Source organism: Tachyglossus aculeatus, chromosome 6 (genome assembly GCF_015852505.1).
Source record: "Tachyglossus aculeatus isolate mTacAcu1 chromosome 6, mTacAcu1.pri, whole genome shotgun sequence".
NCBI lineage: Eukaryota > Metazoa > Chordata > Mammalia > Monotremata > Tachyglossidae > Tachyglossus > Tachyglossus aculeatus.
The window spans coordinates 29,859,546-29,880,065 of record NC_052071.1 but is presented as its reverse complement, the minus strand read 5'-3'; the positions used below and the strand labels follow the sequence as shown (position 1 = coordinate 29,880,065).

Here is a 20,520-nt window from a genome sequence, read left to right as displayed (position 1 = left end):
ATTATTATTTATGTTTTTAAACCCTCACCTGCCCCCAGCCCTGAGAGTCAATACCTGATGGGACCTTGGTTCAGCTTCACTCTGTCCCATTCCCCTTCACCTGTTTCATTCCCTTGTTTAGATCAGGGAGTGGCCTCTCAGCACTGAATATAAAAATGAACTTTCCCCTGCCATCCAACGAATTGCTACCTTTTAACAGGCTGGCTAGGGGCTTATTGTCTTGTCTTATGCCATCGAGTTGTTTCCGACCCAAAGCAACACCATGGACATATCTCTCCCAGAATGCCCTGCTCTCCATTTGCAGTCGTTCTTACCATAGGTTTCTTGGTAAAAATATGGAAGTGGTTTATCATTGTCACCTTCCACACAGTAAACTTGAGTCTCCACCCTCAACTCTCTCCCATGCTGCTGCTGCCCAGTGTGGGTGAGTTTTGACTTGTAGCAGATTGCTTTCCACTCCCTAGCCACAGCCCAAGCTAGGAATGGAATGGGTAGGCCTCTGCTTGACTCTCCCTCCCGTAGCCGTGACTGGTAGAGTACTGGAAATTCTCCAGATTGCAACCCTGAGAGGGGCTAGGGGCTTATAGGAAAGTTTAAAATGAAATTTGGATTTTATTGTCCCCATATTCTAGAAACATTGGCATGTGGAACAGGGACTAAGTCTGACCTGATTATCTTGTATCTATCCCAGTGCTTAGTACAGTGCTTGACACATAGTAGGTGATTAACAAGCACCCACAATTATCATCATTAGTATTATTATTATTATTTCTTTGTTATTATTAGTCTCATAGGCCTGGCCAGCCAACTCATCCATAGATGTAACAATGGGAAATCCTTATATGTTATGTATGGAAGGGACTACTGAATTGTGAGCTAAACACAAGCGCTAACAAACCTCAATATCTCCGTCAAACTGAAAGGAGAGCTATACATTATATCCACTATGAGGCCAAAATGAGATGACAGATGTGAGGTAAAGAAGAAGTAAAAGTGCTCTGTACTTATAAGTTACTTGTCTTGTCTTATGCTGTCTAGTTGTCTCTGACACATAGTGACACCATGGACCCATCTCTCCCAGAATGCCCCATCTCCATCTGCAATCATTCTGGTTGTGTATCCATAGAGTTTTCTTAGTAAAAATACAGAAATGGTTTACTGTTGCCTTCTTCCGTGCAGTAAACTTGAGTATCCGCCCTCGACTCTCTCTCATGCTGCTGCTGCCCAGCACAGGGGAATTTTGACTTGTAGCAGATTGCCTTCCTCTTGCTAGCCACTGGCCAAGTTAGGAATGGAATGGGTCTGCCCCTGCTTGACTCTCTTTCCCATAGTTGAGGACTGGTAAAGTACTAAAAACTCTCCAGCTGCTATCATGAGAGGGGCATAAGGTACTACTGATTATTATGTTTTGGTTTCTCTGATTAATCTGATCTCTACTCATTAGAACAATATAGGCGAATCCAATATAAATCATCAGGCTCACCACATGTATTTGCCTATTCATTAGGGACAAGCTCAGATGAATGCAGTAATCCTATGGGTAATTAGTACACACAGCAATAGAAGGCAGAATGACATTATATTTGAGAAATGAAACAACCAAAACACAGAGTTAAGTGACACCTAAGCAAAAGTAGAGAGTAGCTATCTAAGAGGTCCTATTTCTGTTTTTTGAATTTAATCAACATTTATTGAGCTCTGATAATCATCAATTGCTGAAGTAAAAGTCTCCTGCTTATGTGATAGTCCCCACTAGACTGTAAGTGCCTTGTGGGCAGGGATGGTGTCTACCACCCTACTGTACCATCCTGTCCCAGGTGCTTAGTACAGTGCACTGCCTACAGTAAGTGCTCAATAAATTCCATTGAATGATTAGTTGATGACAGTTATTCAAAAGTACTTTTTTAATGGAAGCCAGCATAAAATGAATTCCCAGGCATCTCAAATATGTAACTTTCATAAATAACTGTAAACACCAAGATTGTTATTGTTATGTTAAAAGTAGGAATTAATCTTCCAAATAAGAGTTGCATAACCTTTGCCAATAATGTAACAATTTAATGGATATGAAGTAATTTTTGTTAAATGTTAGTCTTGTAACTAACTATGCTATATACATTTCTTTTTCACTTCAAGTACCTCAAGTACTGTGCTGCACACAATAAAAGTACTGTAAATACCACTGATTTATGGATTAAGAAGATCTATGCATTTTATACTTAGTATCCATAAATTGGACAACTAGTAAACTGCAGTTTAAGTGAAAATTTTGACATTATTCCAATGTCTTGTTTCAAAATTTCTGCTTCTTACTTTGGTTTTTGAGAACTGCATCTGGGACCCAGACTTCAAGGCTGCAAGAGCAAATGTAATCAAATATAATAATAATGTTTGTTAAGTCCTAAGTACCAAATACTGTGCAAAGCAATGGATTAGAGACAGTACAATCAGATCGGACACCGTCTCTGACAACATGGGGCTCAAAGTCTATGGAGGAGAGAGAACAAATATTTAATCCCCATTTTATAGATGAGAAAAATGAAACCCAGGTAAGTTAAGTGACTTACCCAAGGTCGTACAGCAGCCAAGTGGCAGTGGCAGTGTTAGAACCCAAATCTCCTGATTCCCAGGTGTATGCTCTTTCCACCAAGCCATGCTGTTTCTCCTAACAAGAGAACAAGAGCACTAGCTATTGACCCCATCACCATTTCAAGAAGGACTTTTCTTTGTCCTCTCCCAGCTGCCAATTTTGATTCTTCAGTCAGCCTGGATGTACCATTTGTTTTTATCCAATACAAAAAGGAGAAAGAGCCCAGCCAAAGGCTTTTGTTTTACCCAGCAGAGCATGTTAAACGCATTTTCATTCTCCATGGCTGCAGAGAAAAGTTAATTTGTCCTTAGCACTTGCTTCTTGGAAAGACAAGTCATAAACCCTTCTCTGGTCATGGCCATAATTCATTATTTCTATAATGTTGTTTATCCTTGAAGTATTATCTTCTTAATAGCAAGTGTTGTGGTACCAACCATAGAGTCTAAAGGAATCCCTGCCAAGTAGATAATAATTTCTGATTTGAAACAAAATTTCAAGGACCTTGTAAAAACAGAACCAATTTTGTGTACTTATGACCCTGCAGATTAAAAATTGGCTTCTACATGTTGTTTTGCAATGGCAAATATCCACAGCAGTGCCAACTACCTTTAAGTTGAATTGAAGTCTCTGTTTGTTTATAAACTTCAACTGTTAAGCAGTGCTAGAGTTGTATGCATTGCAATTCATGGGATACAAGGTATGAGTCTGCTGCTATTGCCTGCTTGCTACTGCTACTAAAATTTTGAACAAATTTGGGAAAACTCACAAATAATTTTGTGGCATTTACTCTGTGGGGAAATTCCCAGCATTACTCTCAGGAACTCCCAAAAGATCTGAAGACACGAAAAGAGAGATCTAAAGCCTCAGTTTTGCCAAAGATACAGCCTTTAGAACTGAAGAGGTAAACATAACACTAGTAACTGTGGTATTTGTTAGCACTTACTATGTGCCAGGCACTGTACTAAGCACAGGGATAGATACAAGTTTATCAGGTTGGACACAGTCCCTTCCCACATGGGGCTCACAGTCTCAAATCCATTTTACAGATGAGGTAACTGAGTTACAGAGAAGTGAATGACGCGCCCAAGATCAAATCTGAGTTCAAATCTTCCTACAGTATATTAGTTCTCTAAAAACTATTAGAGTAAAATTAAGTCATAGTAACAGTAGTCTTAGAAAGGTTGTCCATAAGTTCATAGACTATGGCACTGCAAAATAATAATAACAATAATGGCATTTATTAAATGCTTACTATATGCAAAACACTGTTCTAAGCACTGGGGAGGTTACAAGGTGATCAGGTTGTCCCACGGGGGGCTCACAGTCTTAATTCCCATTTTACAGATGAGGTAACTGAGGCACAGAGAAGTTACGTGACTTGCCCAAAGTTACACAGCTGACAGTTGGCAGAACCAGGATTTGAACCCCTGACCTCTGACTCCAAAGCCTGTGCTCTTTCCACTGAGCCACACTGCTTCCAAAAAAATTAAACCTGAGTCAATACATCTGTCAATGAGAGGATGTATCATACACACTTTGTCTTGGAAAAATACAATAATTTATCTTTTCTAGAGACATTGCAGTGAAGAATAACAAGACAACAGTAGTTAGGAGAAAGATTAATTCCCATTGTGTTGTCTTAGTTTTCCTTTTTAGAGAAATGAAAATAATAATTATGTAGGGAGAATTTTTCTATCATTTTTTAAAAAGGGTATAAGTTTTGTTCTATGAACTTGTGAGATGCAAAAGTGTCACTAGTAATTTGAGTGTGTTTACCACAACTCTGTCCTAGGTGAGTGCAGAAAGGATTTGCCCACTCTTCGATATGCGAGAGATCAACTGTCTATACAGAATTTTGCAAGTGGAAAGAATGGGTCCTAAAGATGTAAAAAAAAAGGAGTATATCCTCTGCTAGTGACCTTTCCACCTAGAAAAAAAGGAGCAGGTGTTGTAGTTGTATGTCATTTGCAAAGCCATTTTCATGTAACTAGTGCTAAAATGAAAAAAAACCAATAGAATGAATTGCACAGCAGCTGATGAAATGAGGTTGCTGTGCACACAGACTAAAGTGTGAATAAGCTCCGTGGGGTCATGTTGTTTCCTGCAGAGCAAGCCTGTGAACAACTCTCTCTCTCACTCTTTTTTGCTTTAATTGGGGGAGACGGTGAAGGTAGGGAGTGGGGAGGTGTCCTCATTTGTTTGCATTTTTTAAAACTCTGACTAATTTAACAATGCCTCTCTGCCATTCGGTGACGACAAACCCTGCCGTGAAGACACCTTGATCTAAATAAAATTGTTTTAAGTGACTTGCCTTCGTGTACCCTTCAGGTAAAGGTTTTATTTCATTAACTGAAATATGCTTAGTACAGAACACAGAGGCTTAGAGGCTTAGTACAGTGCTCTGCACAGAGTAAGCGCTCAATAAATACAATTGAATGAATATGGCACCTGGTTATATCCGGAATTTGAGAAGCAGCACGTGAGTTAGTGGAAAGAGCACGGGCGAGTCAGAAGTCTGGAGTCCTAATCCCGCCTCTGCCACATATCAGTTGTGTGACTTCACTTCTCTGTGCCTCAGTTACCTCATCTGTAAAATGGGGATTAAGATTGTGAGCCCCACGTGGGACAACCTGATTACCTTGTATCTACCTCAGTGCTTAAAACAGTGGTTGGCACATAGTAAGCTCTTAACAAATACCATCATTATTATTTAATGATGCCAGCTTTGCTCTAAGTAATGACAAGGCATTTTCACATAAATGTTATTATTGTCACCATGTAACAGCCTGGGAAACTGAGACATGGGTAACTCTTTGCCCAAACTCGTAGAGAAATGGCATCTGACTGATTTGCAGGAATTAGAGAAAGACAAGCCATACTAATTCATCTCATTTTCAGCTCAGTCAATGGGGCATTAGGCATTCGATGGGGCATTATGCATTTGATATGCCAACTTTCCCAAATGCATAATAGTGCTCTGCGAACAGTAAGTGCTCAATAAATACCACTGATTGATTAGTTCCATGAAAATAGTATTAAGAGAAAGGATGTTAAATTAATTTTAATTTTTGTATAAGAATTAAAGGTCAATCAGTCATTTCTTATTGAGCCCCTGCTGGGTGCAGTGAACTGAACTAAGCCCTTAGGAGAGTGCAATGGAATCATACAATGGAACTGAGGCAGCATGGCCTAGTGAATAGACCCGGGCCTATGAGTCAGGAGGACCTGTGTTCTAATTCCGACTCCACCACTTGGCTGATGTGTGACCTTGGGAAAGTCATTTAACTTCTCTGTGCCTCAGTTACCTCATCTGTAAAATAAAGATTAAGACTGTGAGTCCCATGTGGGATATGGACTGTGTCCAACCTGATTAACTTGTATTAACCCAACCCTTAGTACACTACTAGGCACATAGTAAGCATTTAACAAATACTGTTAAAACAAAATGAGTAGACATGATCTCTGCCTTCAGGGAGCTGATGTGGATGCAAAGGAAGGACTGGCTTCTGGAAATGTTGTGGGAGAAGAATGGACAGGATTCGACTGACCGGTTGTGGGGATTGAAAGACAGGAAAGAATCGAGGTTAAGTCAAAGGTAGGGGCATTTGGGAAGGGGGTGATGGTAGTACTGTCAACTGTGATGGGAAATAACATTAAATAACAAAAACAATAAAAATGTATTTAAGGCCAGTGATTAAAAGCATAAATAGTTCCATGCTCAAAAGGAAATGTCAGTATGAACCAATAACGAAAGATTTTGAATTATTTTTGTATACACATAAATACAGTACATAATTTTGCACACTCAAGTAAATGTTGTCAGATCCAATGGCATCTACTCCATCTTAAGGCTTCTTGATCTCTTGACCACCTCTGACACTGTGGGCCACCCCCTTCTCCTGGAAACGTTATGTAACTGTGGCTTCACAGACACTGCCCTCTCCTGGGTCTCCTCCTATCTCTCCAACTGCTCCGTCTCAGTCTCTTTCTTAGGCTCCTTCTCTGCCTCCCACACCAGAACTGTGGAAGTCTTTCGAAGCTCAGTTCTGGGTCTCCTTCTACTCTCCATCTCTACCCACTCCCTCAGTGGATAGAGCACGGGCTTTGGAGTCAGAGGTCATGGGTTCAAATCCTGATTCTGCCAATTGTCAGCTGTGTGACTTTGGGCAAGTCACTTCACTTCTCTGTGCCTCAGTTACCTCATCTGTAAAATGGGGATTAAGACTGTGAGCCCCACGTGGGACAACCTAATCACCTTGTAACCTCCCCAGCACTTACAACAGTGCTTTGCACATAGTAAGCACTTAATAAATGTCATTATTATTATTATTATTATTATTCCCAAATCTATATCTTCAGCCCTGAGCTCAGTCCTTCTCTGCAGTCTCACATTTCCTCCTGCCTACTTGGTTGTGCCACCAACACCTCAAACTTATCATGTTCATTCATTCAATTGTATTTATTGAGTGTTTACTGTGTGCAGAGCGACGTATTAAGCTCTTGGAAAGTACAAGACGGCAACATATAGAGATGGTCCCTACCTAACAACGGGCTCAAAACAGAACTTTGCATCTTCCCACTCAAACCCTGTCCCCCCACCATGACTTTCCCATCACTGTCCTCCTGTCTCACAAACCCATAACTTTGGCATAATGCTTAACACATCTCTGTCATTCAACCCACATATTAAATCTGTCACAAAATCCTGTCAATTCTACCTTCACAGAATCTCTAAAATCCACCCTTCCCTTTCCAGTCAAACAGCTACTACACTATTCCAAGCATTTATCATTTCCTGCCTTGACTACTGCATCTTTCTCAGTCTCTTTTGCAGGCTCCTCCTCCCCCTCCCATCCTCTTACTGTGGGAGTTCCCCAAGGTTCAGTGCTTGGTTCCCTTCTGTTCTCAATATACACTCACTCCCTTGGTGACCTCATTCGCTCCCACGGCTTCAACTATCATCTCTACGCTGATGACACCCAGATCTACATCTCTGCCCCTGCTCTCTCCCCCTCCCTCCAGGCTCGCATCTCCTCCTGCCTTCAGGACATCTCCATCTGGATGTCCGCCCGCCACCTAAAGCTCAACATGTCAAAGACTGAGCTCCTTGTCTTCCCTCCCAAACCTTGTCCTCTCCCTGACTTTCCCATCTCTGTTGACGGCACTACCATCCTTCCCGTCTCACAAGCCCGCAACCTTGGTGTCATCCTCGACTCCGCTCTCTCATTTACCCCTCACATCCAAGCCGTCACCAAAACCTGCCGGTCTCAGTTCCGCAACATTGCCAAGATCCGCCCTTTCCTCTCCATCCAAACCGCTACCCTGCTAATTCAAGCTCTCATCCTATCCCGTCTGGACTACTGCACTAGCCTTCTCTCTGATCCCCCATCCTCGTGTCTCTCTCCACTTCAATCCATACTTCATGCTGCTGCCCGGATTATCTTTGTCCAGAAACGCTCAGGACATATTACTCCCCTCCTCAAAAACCTCCAATGGCTACCGATCAATCTGCGCATCAAGCAGAAACTCCTCACCCTGGGCTTCAAGGCTGTCCATCACCTCGCCCCCTCCTACCTCACCTCCCTTCTCTCCTTCTACTGCCCAGCCCGCACCCTCCGCTCCTCCACCACTAATCTCCTCACTGTACCTCGCTCTCGCCTGTCCCGCCATCGACCCCCGGCCCACGTCATCCCCCGAGCCTGGAATGCCCTCCCTCTGCCCATCCGCCAAGCTAGCTCTCTTCCTCCCTTCAAGGCCCTGCTGAGAGCTCACCTCCTCCAGGAGGCCTTCCCAGACTGAGCCCCTTCTTTCCTCTCCCCCTCGTCCCCCTCTCCATCCCCCCATCTTACCTCCTTCCCTTCCCCACAGCACCTGTATATATGTATATATGGCTGTACATATTTATTACTCTATTTATTTATTTATTTATTTATTTTACTTGTACATTTCTATCCTACTTATTTTATTTTGTTGGTATGTTTGGTTCTGTTCTCTGTCTCCCCCTTTTAGACTGTGAGCCCACTGTTGGGTAGGGACTGTCTCTATGTGATGCCAATTTGTACTTCCCAAGCGCTTAGTACAGTGCTCTGCACATAGTAAGCGCTCAATAAATACGATTGATTGATTGATTGATTGATCAGCCCCTTGACTGACCTCCCTGCATCCTCTCCACTCCAGTCCATACTTTACTTCCTGGATCATTTTTCTAAAAAAATCATTCAGTTTATATTCCCCCACTCCTCAACAACCTCCAGTGGTTACCCATCCATCTCCGCATCAAAAAGAAACTACTTAAACTATTGGCTCTAAAGCTCTCAATCTCCTTGCCCCCTACTCTCTTACCTCTCTGCTTTCCTATTACAACCCAGCCCACTCACTTTGCTCCTCCAATGCCAACCTACCTACTGGATCTCAATCTTGTCTATCTCACTGCCAACCCCTTGCCCACATCCTCCCTCTGGCCTGAAAATCTCTCCCTTTGCAAACCTGAGAGACCACCACTCTCCCCATCTTCAGAGCCTTATTAAAATCATATCTCCTCCAAAAAGCCTTCCCCAATCAAACCCCATTACCCTCTTCCTCTTCCTTCTGCATCGCACTGGCACTTGTATTTGTATCCTTTAAATACTTGATATTCACCCCACCCTCAGCCCCATAGCACATTTGTACATATCCGTAATTTTTTTAGTGTCCATTTCCCCCCTAGACTGTAAGCTCCTTGTGAACTTGTCTACCAACTCTGTTCTACTATACTGTCCCAAATACTTAGTCCAGTGCTCTGCACACAATAAGTGCTCAATGAATACGATTGATTGATCATTAATAACCTATTCAACTAAAAGGTTATACTTTATACTAACTGTATGTTAACAAACTAGGGATCTCCCATTACCTGTGATAAATACATATCATTATCTAATACTAGAGTGCCAGGGTTATAATTACTTTGCTTCAAAGACTCTGAAGGGAAGGAAGTGCTTAAGGTAAGATAAACTTGGCAGTTTTATCACCAAAAAGACCTGTATGGCAGGTATTAAAATTCAATAGCCCTGTGAGAAAGAACTCTAAAAGAAGATCAGCATAATAAGAGTTGACTGTATTTTCCAAAATGGAACCTGTTAGTTTTAAGTGACTCAGACATTCAAGAGAAAACATTTCGCAGATTAGTAGATCTCTTTCTACACTAATATATATTCACTGTGCTTTGCTGGATCTTCCAGAAGGAACATTTTTTAATTTGCTTATTCATTTTATGTGTTGGTGGGTTTTTGAGAGTTTTTTTGTGTGCACATGTGAATAAGACAGAAGAGAGGTTGGAGTATCACAGAGGCTTTTAAAACATATATTTGAATAGTATGGAACTCCAGTTCGCAAATAATTTGGTATTAAGATCCCAGGATTTCTCTTGTTTAATTGAGAAAAGTGCCTTGATATAGATAGTAGAAAACTGGTAAAGAAAACTAAAACATCATCTCAGAAAAACTAAATTTTAAATCTATGTCTTAAATTTAAAAATCCTTAATCAATCAATAGTAACAATCAATTTGTTACTATAAATGCTGTTCATTAGCTATGTGGTAGGTCTTTGTGATTAGAAATTTTCCTCAAAACAATCATTTTTACAATACAGTAAAAATCAATTCATAGACGATAAAGAAAATTTAGTGATCTAACAAATAGAAGACCCAGCAGGGTTAAAGGAGGAATTATTTATACTGGGCATACTGCCCCAGCTGAGTGCTTTTACTTCTGCAGTTCTGAAGCAGTTTTACTTCCAGTTATTCCATCAGTTAATCAAGCAGTGGTATTTATTGAGTACTTATTGGGTACAGACCACTATTAATCACTTGGGAGAGTTCAATAAAATGGAGTTGGTAGACACAAAACCTGCCCACAAGGAGCCTATAGTCTACAGAGGGAGAAAGACATTAAAATGCATTATAGATAGGGGAAATGGCAAGGTATAAAGATAATCAGGTAAGACAAAGTCTCTTGGCCACATAGAGCTCACAGACTAATTAGGAAGGAGAACAGGCATTGAGTTCCTATGTTAAAGATGAGGAAACTGAGGCACAGTAAAGTGTCTTGCTCAAGGTCACACAGCAAGGTAAGAGGGAGGGAAACCAGGCATCTTATCCCCGTTTTACAGTGAGAGAGGGAGGAGAACTGACAACCGTGGTACCCTGAAGGAGGGAGACAGGTTCAGATTAATTCCTCCCAGACCTTGGAGATCTGATGGCCTGGGAATGATGGTAGGGTGGCTGCAGTCTGGCTTGCTTTCTAAAGCCTTGAATTTCAAGTGAAAACAAGGAGAGGCTACAAATGTCATTTATGACCCTGTGTTCAACTTTTCACTTCAGGATCGTAGGTTGAATCTGCTTCAGTAAGCCACTGCCCTTGAAAATTTCAAATTAATTTCAATGTCTTATTTGGGATAATACTGTAAGCTCCTCTAGACTGTAAACTCACTGTGGGCAAGGGAATGTGTCTACCAACTCTGTTGCATTTTACTCTCCCAATTGCCTAATACAGTGCTTTGCATGCAGTGAGTGCTCAATAAATACCATTGACTGATCGGTATTTGGATAGGGACCACCTCTATATGTTGCCAACTTGTACTTCCCAAGTGCTTAGTACAGTGCTCTGCACACAGTAAGCACTCAATAAATAAGATTGAATGAATGAATGAATCAGTCAATACCCATTTTATTGTTCCCATTTTAATTTTCAGTGCTTCATAAAATTCTACATGAGGCCCAACAATTCCATCAACAGAAAGTGATAGGAAATATACAAAAATGATTCTCTAAGTTAAATAAATATTGTATTTGTTAAGTGTTCACTCTGTGTCAAGCACTGTTCTAAGCTCTAAGGTAGATACAAGGTAATCAAATTGGACACAGTCCCTGTCCCACATGGGGATCACAACTCTACGTCAGAGGGAGAGGAATTTAATCCCCATTTTACAGATGAGGTCACTGAGGCACAGAGAAGTTAAGTGACTTTTCCAAGGTCACACAGTAGGCAAGTGGTGAAACAAGGTTTAGAACCCAGGTTTTCTGACTCCCAACCCAGTGCTCTTTCCACTAAGCCATGCTGCTTCCCTGGACGGAGGCAACAAGAAGAAAAGTGTTTGAAGTTTTTTAACAGTGAAAACTATGGCTCAGGAAAAGCAAAGGATGTTAGCACAGATTGTTTTGTAAGTCATTCTGCCATGTTGCCGTGGACACAATCCTCAACAGCCGGCCTTGAATTCTGTTGAAGTTAGGGCTCATGACCTGCTTTCTGTTTTCTAAGAAGCGGAGGTTTCTAGTGGCAGATGTTATTTATCCACAAAGAGACACTGCATTGCTCGGAATAGGTAAGCAGAGTGATTTGGGGACTTTAAAAAAATTATAGATTCTCTCTAAATCTGCAGCCTAAAATCACTAAAGTACAGCTTAAGCATTGTGGAGAGAATTCTCTTGATTACTTAACTAGGAAAATATTAGGAATAATGACAGTGTGTTTCCACGAAACTTTGCTAGTCATTGCTAGCAGACTTGAAGAGTTTGGATGGCAGAGTTGGGGGTTTCCTTGGCTCTTCCCTTCCCACATCATGGAAAGACTCAACATGAAGACATTTGTTTGAGTGAAAAAGGCATTACCTTCCTCTATCCTACAATTACATTCAAAAATGACTGAGAAAAAGTAAATCAGAGTAAAAGCATTCCCACTGTACACATAATCCAGTGAGAAGAAGCTTGGCTTAGTTGAAAGAGCACGGGCTTGGGAGTCAGAGGTCGTGGGTTCTAATCCTGGCTCTGCCACTTGTCAGCTGTGTGACTTTCGGCAAGTCACTTTCATTCATTCAATCATATTTATTGAGCGCTTACTGTGTGCAGAGCACTGTACTAAGCACTTGGGAAGTACAAGTTGGCAACATATAGAGATGATCTCACTTCTCTATGCCTGTTACCTCATCTGTAAAATGGAGATTAAGATTTTGACCCCATGTGGGACAACCTGATTACCTTGAATCTACCCCAGCGCTTAGAACAGTGCTTGGCACATAGTAAGCGCTTAACAAATACCATCATTATTAATCCAGAAACGAGGTCAAAGGAACACCAAATCTCATTTTCACCCTAACGCTACTGCAACAAAACAATGATCAAAATCGTGCCTGCAGAGGTAGTTGAGGAAGGTACTTCTGGTTTCATCACCATCCAAAAGTGGTACTCAGGGAGTCAACAGCTGACAGTGATGAGAGATGCTCTAGGTGTTTAGTGTTTCAGAGAATTGGGGATAAAAAATGTGATGGCCACCGGAATATCATAATGCCGGTCCTCTATTAAAGCAAAATGCATTACATTACAAAGCTGCCTGGGTTCCATCATTGGGGATTCCCTGACACAGCATTCACAGCCAAGTTAAAAGAAACTCAGATGGAAAAGTAGAGGATATCACTGAACTATATATTTGAAGATGACCCTACAGACAACGTTGCCTCCCTCACCTGTCATCCTCCATCAATAGGACTTTAAGTGGTAAGGATAACTTTTTTTTAGTAAGCATTTTTTAAGTGCTTATTAAGTCACAGGCACTGTACTAAATGCTCAGGTTGATGCAAGCTTGGATATAGCCCCACATCAGGCTCCCAATCTGAATTCCCAATTCCTCATTTTACAGATGAGGAAATTTAGGCACAGAGAAGTTCAATGACTTGCCCAAGGTCACACAGCAGACAAGTAGTAGAAGTTGGATTAGAACCCAAGTCCTCTGACTCCCAACCCTGTGCTCTTTGTACTAGGCCCTGCTGCTTACCTGGTATAGATAACTTGCCCTATACCACTCACATTCTGCTATTTTAAGATGAGTATTATCTGCAATTGCTACTCCAGGGAATATGGGCTCGGAGTGTCACATGCCCAATCTTCCCTACAATCCTTCTGCCAGTCTTTTTTTGCAGGCCTGTTTGAGTTTTAAAACACACTGCTTTAGCTGTGACCTTACCATCTAACAAGGACCAAAGAAATTTCTAGTCTCCCTCTATTGTTAGGAATTAGGAAGTGGTACCCTGCTTACTTTAACTCTTGGACATTCAGTTAAAAATACATTTAGTGAACATTTTAAAATGCTGGGCATGTCATTCATGGATCATAAAATTTAGAGATTGAAAAAGGTTAACATTAAACTCTAATGAGCAGAAGCTATATTGATCAAAATGTATATTAAAACTATATGATGTGGTGCTTCAAAAATTTGGGACGCATTTCATGTTTGGACTAGATTCCTGAGCAGGAAGCAAAATTCATTCATTCATGCAATCGTATTTATTGAGCACTTATTGTGTGCAGAGCACTGTACTGAGCACTTGGGAAGTACAAGTCGGCAACATATAGAGATGATCCCTACCCAACAACAGGCTCACAGTCTAGAAGGGGGAAGACCGACAGCAAAATAAAACATGTAGACAGGTTCTTGCAACTTCAATGAAGGACGGCTGCTGAATTCTAAGAATTCAATTTAATCTGCATAGCTATAAATTTGCCTGTGATGGTCATAAGTTCCAAACTTGATCTTCAGTTACCACTAGTTAGGATAAGCAGTGTTGCCTGGTGGAAAGAACACAGGCTTGAGAGTCAGAGGCCCTGGGTTCTAATTCTGGCTTCTCCACCTGCCTGCTATGTGACCTTGAGCAAGTCACTTAACTTCTTTGGGCCTCAGTTCCCTCATGTGCAAAATGGGGATTCAATACCTGTTCTCCTTTCTACTTAGACTGTGAGCCCCATGTGGGACCTGATTATCTTGTATCTCCCCCTGTTTCGTTCAGTGCTTAGCATATAGTAAGGTTTTAACAAAAACACTATTATCATTATCATTATTATTTCAAAGACTATAAACTCCTTGAGGGCAGGAATCATGTCTAAACTCTATTCTCCTAAATGCTTAAGTCAGTCCTCTGCACTCAAATTCCTTGTGGGCAGGAAATGTGTCACTTGTCCATTCTGTACTTCCCAAGCACCTAGTAGAGTGCACTACACCAAGTGGGTGTGTCATAAATACTACTGTGACCATGTCTAATTCCTACCTGTGTATTTTTTCTTAGCGCTTAGTACAGTGCTGTGCACACGGTAGCTACTTAATAAATGATATTACTACTACCACTACTATTACTATTACTACTACTACTACTATTATCACCACTACTAGCAGGCATAGGCTAAATACCACTGCTTCATTGAAAAGTTCATTCAGATTTTGGTCTTTCTCTTAAAGCTACCAACATGAGATTGACAAATGGCTGCATTTATTTCAGGGAAGAAGACTTGTGCAATTGCTGAAAAATGGCATTTAGAAAAGCAAATCCACAAAATTCAGTCATTTCTTCCTAATCCATATTGCATTCACTCTAATTGATTTACTTCCCTTTTCTGGATTCAGAGCCCTCTCAGAAGGACTGGCAGAATTGTATAGATCTTTTCTGTCTTGTATATATTGTTGTGAGAGCCTCATATAATAGAGAGAGGAACAGTGAAAGGATTGTAACAAAAATTCATGTTTTACTGAAAATGTTTTCTGGCTTCTTAGTGGTTTTCATTTAGGGAAGTTGGAGGTTATAGTTTTCTATTATTCTGCAAACACACACAAAAGGGTCCTAGAAGCTTTGTCTTCATTTGCAACTATTTTCATTTCCTACCCTGCCTGCAGCACGAAAGCTGATAGACATAAAAACATTCCTATTCGAAGCAGTTCTTTCTTTCCACTGTTTTCTACCACACAAGGTTAAGTTAGTTTTCAAATGTTCGCTGTTATGCATCATTTATAATACCCTACGGAAGTTCTGAAGAAGGCAAGAATGGAAAATGGAAATACAGTTAGAAACAATAAGGCAAACGTTATGACACAAAAGATGGCCAGTTGTTCTTGAAGGCTGTTTGCAAATTTTGCAGCCTAGAAATGCCTCTGCTGTTTCTGTTGTGAGGTACAGCTGAAAAACCAAAAAGCTAAACCTTTCCGTTGGGTTCAATTTTCATACTGCAGGCTTTTGCTCAGAGCTTTAAAAACCTGCTTGGATTACCAGAATTTTATTAGTGCCAGCCATGAGAAACGTTATCTGCATTTCAGGCTGGAGGGTTCACCAGCAGGAACTTGAAGATTGCAGAAGAATAAAATGAGTTAAGATCCCAAAACTTGCCCCGGTAACTACCTCTAACTTTGAGGAATGCATAGCTAGAACACTACCCTTTACCAAAGTGCAAAAAGGAGCTCAGAACTCGTTGGAATGCAGCTATTCCCCCCGATGAGAATTTGATTATCTACTTGATGTGGGGTAGGGAAGGATTGAGAGAATTTCAAACAGTTCCTAAGCCTCAGTGAAATCCATCCACTTTAGAAGTCATTCCATTTTCCCCAATCTGTAAGAATAAAGATCAAACTCTGAGAAAGTTAAATGTTTGATTCCTGACTGACTGACTTTGATTCTTGTCCCTGTATCAAGACAAGTAAAGAGCAAGATTATGGGAGCATTTCTGTTACTGACTGCCTGGGAATTGATGGCGATGTGGTTTTCACAGTCAGACAATTGTTGGGTTAAACCCTTCTAAAACTGCCGAGAGACGGAAGTCTAATCTTAGAGAAGCAGCCTGGCTCAGTGGAAAGTGCAGGGGCTTGGGAATCAAAGGTCATGGGTTCAAATTCCAGCTCTGCCACTTGTCAGCTGTGTGACTTTGGGCAAGTCACTTAACTTCTCTGTGCCTCAATTATCTCATCTGTAAAAATGGGGATTAAGACTGTGAGCCCCATGTGGGACAACCTGATCACTTTGTATCCTCCCCAGCCCTTAGAACAGTGCTTTGCACATAGTAAGTGCTTAACAAATGCCATTATTATTAGTATTATACTGATGGTCAGCTGTCTCCTAAAGGAGTGGTCCTTGCCTGCATGTGCTTTGCTTCGATATTCCTGCTGTTCTCTAGCTCTGGTCTGTCTAAGGGCTCTATTTACTGTGCTCCAATCTCTTCTCTCCAGTTGTGACCTCTTGCTCCCACACTTTCTCCTTCCTGGGACAACCTCCCTTAACTTTCAGTTTCAAATCTTCCCTCGCAACGGCCACATTTGCACTTTCATGCCACCTAAACACTTGGTTACTCACATCTGCTGCAGCTCTTATGGAGTACCCCTCTTTCTTCCTCCTCTCTCTCTTTCTCGCCGTCAGCCTCTTCTTCATGCCTTCTCTTCTGCCTGGAAGTCCCTCCCCTTGCACATCTGGCAGATCACTGCTCTTCTCATCTTCAAAGCCCTTCTGAAATCACATCTCCATGAGGCCTTCCCTGATTAACCTCTCATCTCTCTATCATATTTCCCTCCTCACCTGACACTTCTAGAATTTCTGATCACCTAAGCCCTTGGGTATTTAGCCCCACCTCCCTAGCTCATAAGACTCATGTAACTATCTTTAAACTCTGTTGCTTGCCCCTACCTGTAATTTCTTTGCATGCATGTTTCCCCTGCTAGGTTATAAGCAAGATAGGCTAGAAGAAAGGTCACAGGCCTGGGAGTCAATTGAACTGAAATCTAATCCTGGCTTTGCCAGTTGCCTGCTGTGTGACCTCAGGTAAACCACTTAACTTCTCTGTGCCCCAGTTACCTCATCAGTAAAATGGAGATAAAGTACCTGTTCTCCCTCCTACTTAATCTGTGAGCCCATGTGGGACAGGACTGTATAAGACCTGTTTAACTTGCATCTACTCCAGTGCTTAGAGCAGTGCTTGACACATCGTAAGCACTTAACAAATACCATAATAAAAATAAGATCGTTGAAGGCAGGGTTTATGCCTTCTCTTGAACTCTCCCAAGGGCTTGGTACATTGCTCTGCCCAGAGTAAGCTCTCAAATACTGTTGATTGTACCTACTTTTATATGCTATTATTTTATACCTGAAATTTATTTTAGCATCTGTCACCCCACTAGATAGTAAGGCCCTTGAGGGCCTGGATAATGCATTTTAAATCTGTTGGAATTTCCTAAGGTCTTAGTGCTCTGAACACAGTAGGTGCTCAATATTGAATGATAAAGAGTTGCTGTGGAGGCCACCTGGGTACTTTTTGTTGCCCTTGTTTTTTTATAATGGCATTTATTAAGTGCTTACTATGTGCAGAGCACTGTTCTAAGCTCTGAGCACTGTTCTAAGTGCTGACTTTGGGGGGGGGATTGCTGCTGTTGTTTCTGGGGGGTTTTCTTTGGCTTTTCCCTTGGTTTTCACATGAAAGTGGGAAAGACTCCCCCAGCCCTTTTTAAGCTACTCTGAATGCCACACTGGATAACGGCTTACCAAATGGGAGTGGTAACTGCTGCTGCTGCTTCTGCCACAGGCTGGGACAACAAACCACACCCATTCTCCCCACCAACTGTCTCACACTGCATGGCACAGGGTGAGAGTGTGGATGTCTCAGCACTAACCATCACCACTCCTGGAAAAATAACTGCTGCCAGCAGTAGGACATAACCTTTCCACTCCTAACCATCGGTGCCTGAGTGATATGTACCCTCAGAGTAAGGGTCCAGAAAAGGCATTCTTGACTGTGCTGAAGAATGACATGTACAGATGTCCAAGAGATGCTCTGTCTAGTGAAAGAGTTAAGGCTGCAGTATCACTGATGGTGGCTTCATCTTCAAACCAAAGGACAACTCCAGTTCACCTCTCCTTCCAGCTGTAGATCTAGTGTGAAACAGTTAAGACTGCAGTATCACTGACAGTGGTATCATCTTCAAACCAAAGAACAACTCCAGTTCACCTCTCCTTCCAACTGTAGATCTTGGCTTGCCAAACTCTCGCCAACTCACATGGGTGGCTTTGGGATTTGATCTTCCTCATAATGATCACCTGTGCCTTCAGATGACACTTTTATTTGGCCCAAAATACATTTCTGTTATCCAAATAGTCCCAATTAGTGATTCACTGTTGTTTTGTTCTTGACCTTTCTGTCACAGTCTAACTCACTGTAGATTCTTGGTGATTTCATTACTTGTTAGAGCAACAACAAAAACATAAATAATGGTTGAAGATTTCCTTTATACAGATTAAACACGCTAATGAAAGGTTATTTGATCCTGGGCAAGATCATTTGTTTCTCTTCAATGTGGTATAGATTTTTCAGAACCCTGCTATCTTTCACTCTGACACACAACTGTATCATTCTTTTGATTGATGTCTTCAGTTCCAAAAGCTCACAGTATGATAGAGTTTTGGATGGGTAAAAAGCCAATTTAAGATCCAACGTTTCATAATCTGTCTCTTCCTCACTAAACCTTTTGTTCTGAACCTGCAATTAATTGCATTTGTAATCGGCCACTTGTAAAATGATTAGCTGATTCATTGTTTAATGCCTACAAGTAATTGCAGGCAAAAATTGCATGAATAAAACTGGGAAATTTATGTCCCTTAATTCCATATGCCAGTACACTGAGAAAGAAATATAACTGTTGGTAAGGACTGAACTGGAAGACCAGAAGATAAATACAGTAAGGTCTAGTATTCTATATTCAAACTAATGGAGGAACTTTTATATTTTTTATATTAATGACTGTCTCCCCCTCTAGACTGAAAGCTCATTGAGGACAGGGAATGTGTCTACCAACTCTCTTGCACCGTACTCTCCCAAGTGCTTAGTACAGTGCTCTGCACACATTGATTAATTGATTGGAAGTCCACAGAACCTAGAGGGGAGGACCCCTGATACCCCTCCCCTCTCATTCCAAAGTCATTGCACTCCCTTTCCAAGTTCCTGTGAATGGGGACACCTCTTCCAAGCTATGTTATCAGGTGGCAGGAGCTGAAGTGCAGGGAAGCTAAGTGTTGAAAACAAAAATAGGCGGTCCAGGGCTGTGTCTGTATTTGACACGAAACAGACCTCTGAAAACCCAACTGTCCAGGTGAGAACTGGACTAATGGGCTCATTCAGCTCCTCTGCAGAGAGTGGCTGTGAACACTGTCAATGTTAGCTCCTCCAAGTCACCGTTGCTTGTACATTCTCCTCTCTACTAGGAGTAGGGTGGTAGGGAGGGGATGAAGAAAGCAAAGGGAAGAAAGAGGAGGAGGAGGGGAGGGAGGAAGAGGAGGAGGGCATAGGGGATACCAAGAGACCCTTATTGTCCTTCCATATCACCCAGTGGATAGTCTTTCTAGTTTTTGCCCTTTTAGACTCAAATGGAAATACAAGGTTGAAATACGTAGCACTTCTAATACATGCTAAAACTCAACAAAGACTAAGAAAGCTCTCTAAACCCTCCTTCTCTGAAATTTTCTATTAAAATTTACTCACTGAGAAACTATCCCAGGCACTTGAAATACACTGCAATGATTAAATGGTATAAATGATGCTAAATGAAAAAGAAAATATTGTGTTTCATTTTTTTTAATTTCAAGATTTTTCTCTTTCAATTTAATTTGCAGAAACATCAGATAACATATAAATTCATCAATCAATCAAGAGTAATTATTGAGTGCTTACTCTCTGCAGACCACTGTGCTTGGGAGAGTACAGAAGAATAAGCAGTCACAATCCCTGTTCTAAGGAATCAGGAGGCTAGTGGAGAAGACAGACATTAACATAAATTACAGGTAAAGGAAGCAACTGAAAATAAGAATAGCTACTTAAGTGATTAAGGGGTAGGACTAAGTGTATACATGAAGCCGTAGAGAGAGAATATAGAGCTGGTGGATGAGAGCTTAGTCAGGGAAATCTTGCTGGAAAAGAGGCTATCTTAATAGGGCTTTGCAGGTGGGGAGAGTGCTAGTCTGTCAGATATGCTTTCTAAGAGCTTAGTATAGTTCTCTGCGTACAGAAGCAGCATGGTTCAGTGGAAAAAGCCCGGGCTTGGGAGTCAGAGGTCATGGATTCTAATTCCAGCTCTTCCACATGTCTACTGTGTGACCTTGGGCAAAT

At 41.4% G+C, this 20,520-nt stretch overlaps 1 non-coding gene across 1 annotated transcript; it reads right to left on the bottom strand.

Annotated features, from left to right (window-relative positions):
• Positions 1-434: 434 nt before the first annotated feature.
• Positions 435-573, bottom strand: LOC119930181. Its single transcript, XR_005451669.1, has one exon. It is a non-coding gene; the product is annotated as a small nucleolar RNA SNORA7 (small nucleolar RNA).
• Between the last annotated feature and the right edge of the window lie 19,947 nt (positions 574-20,520).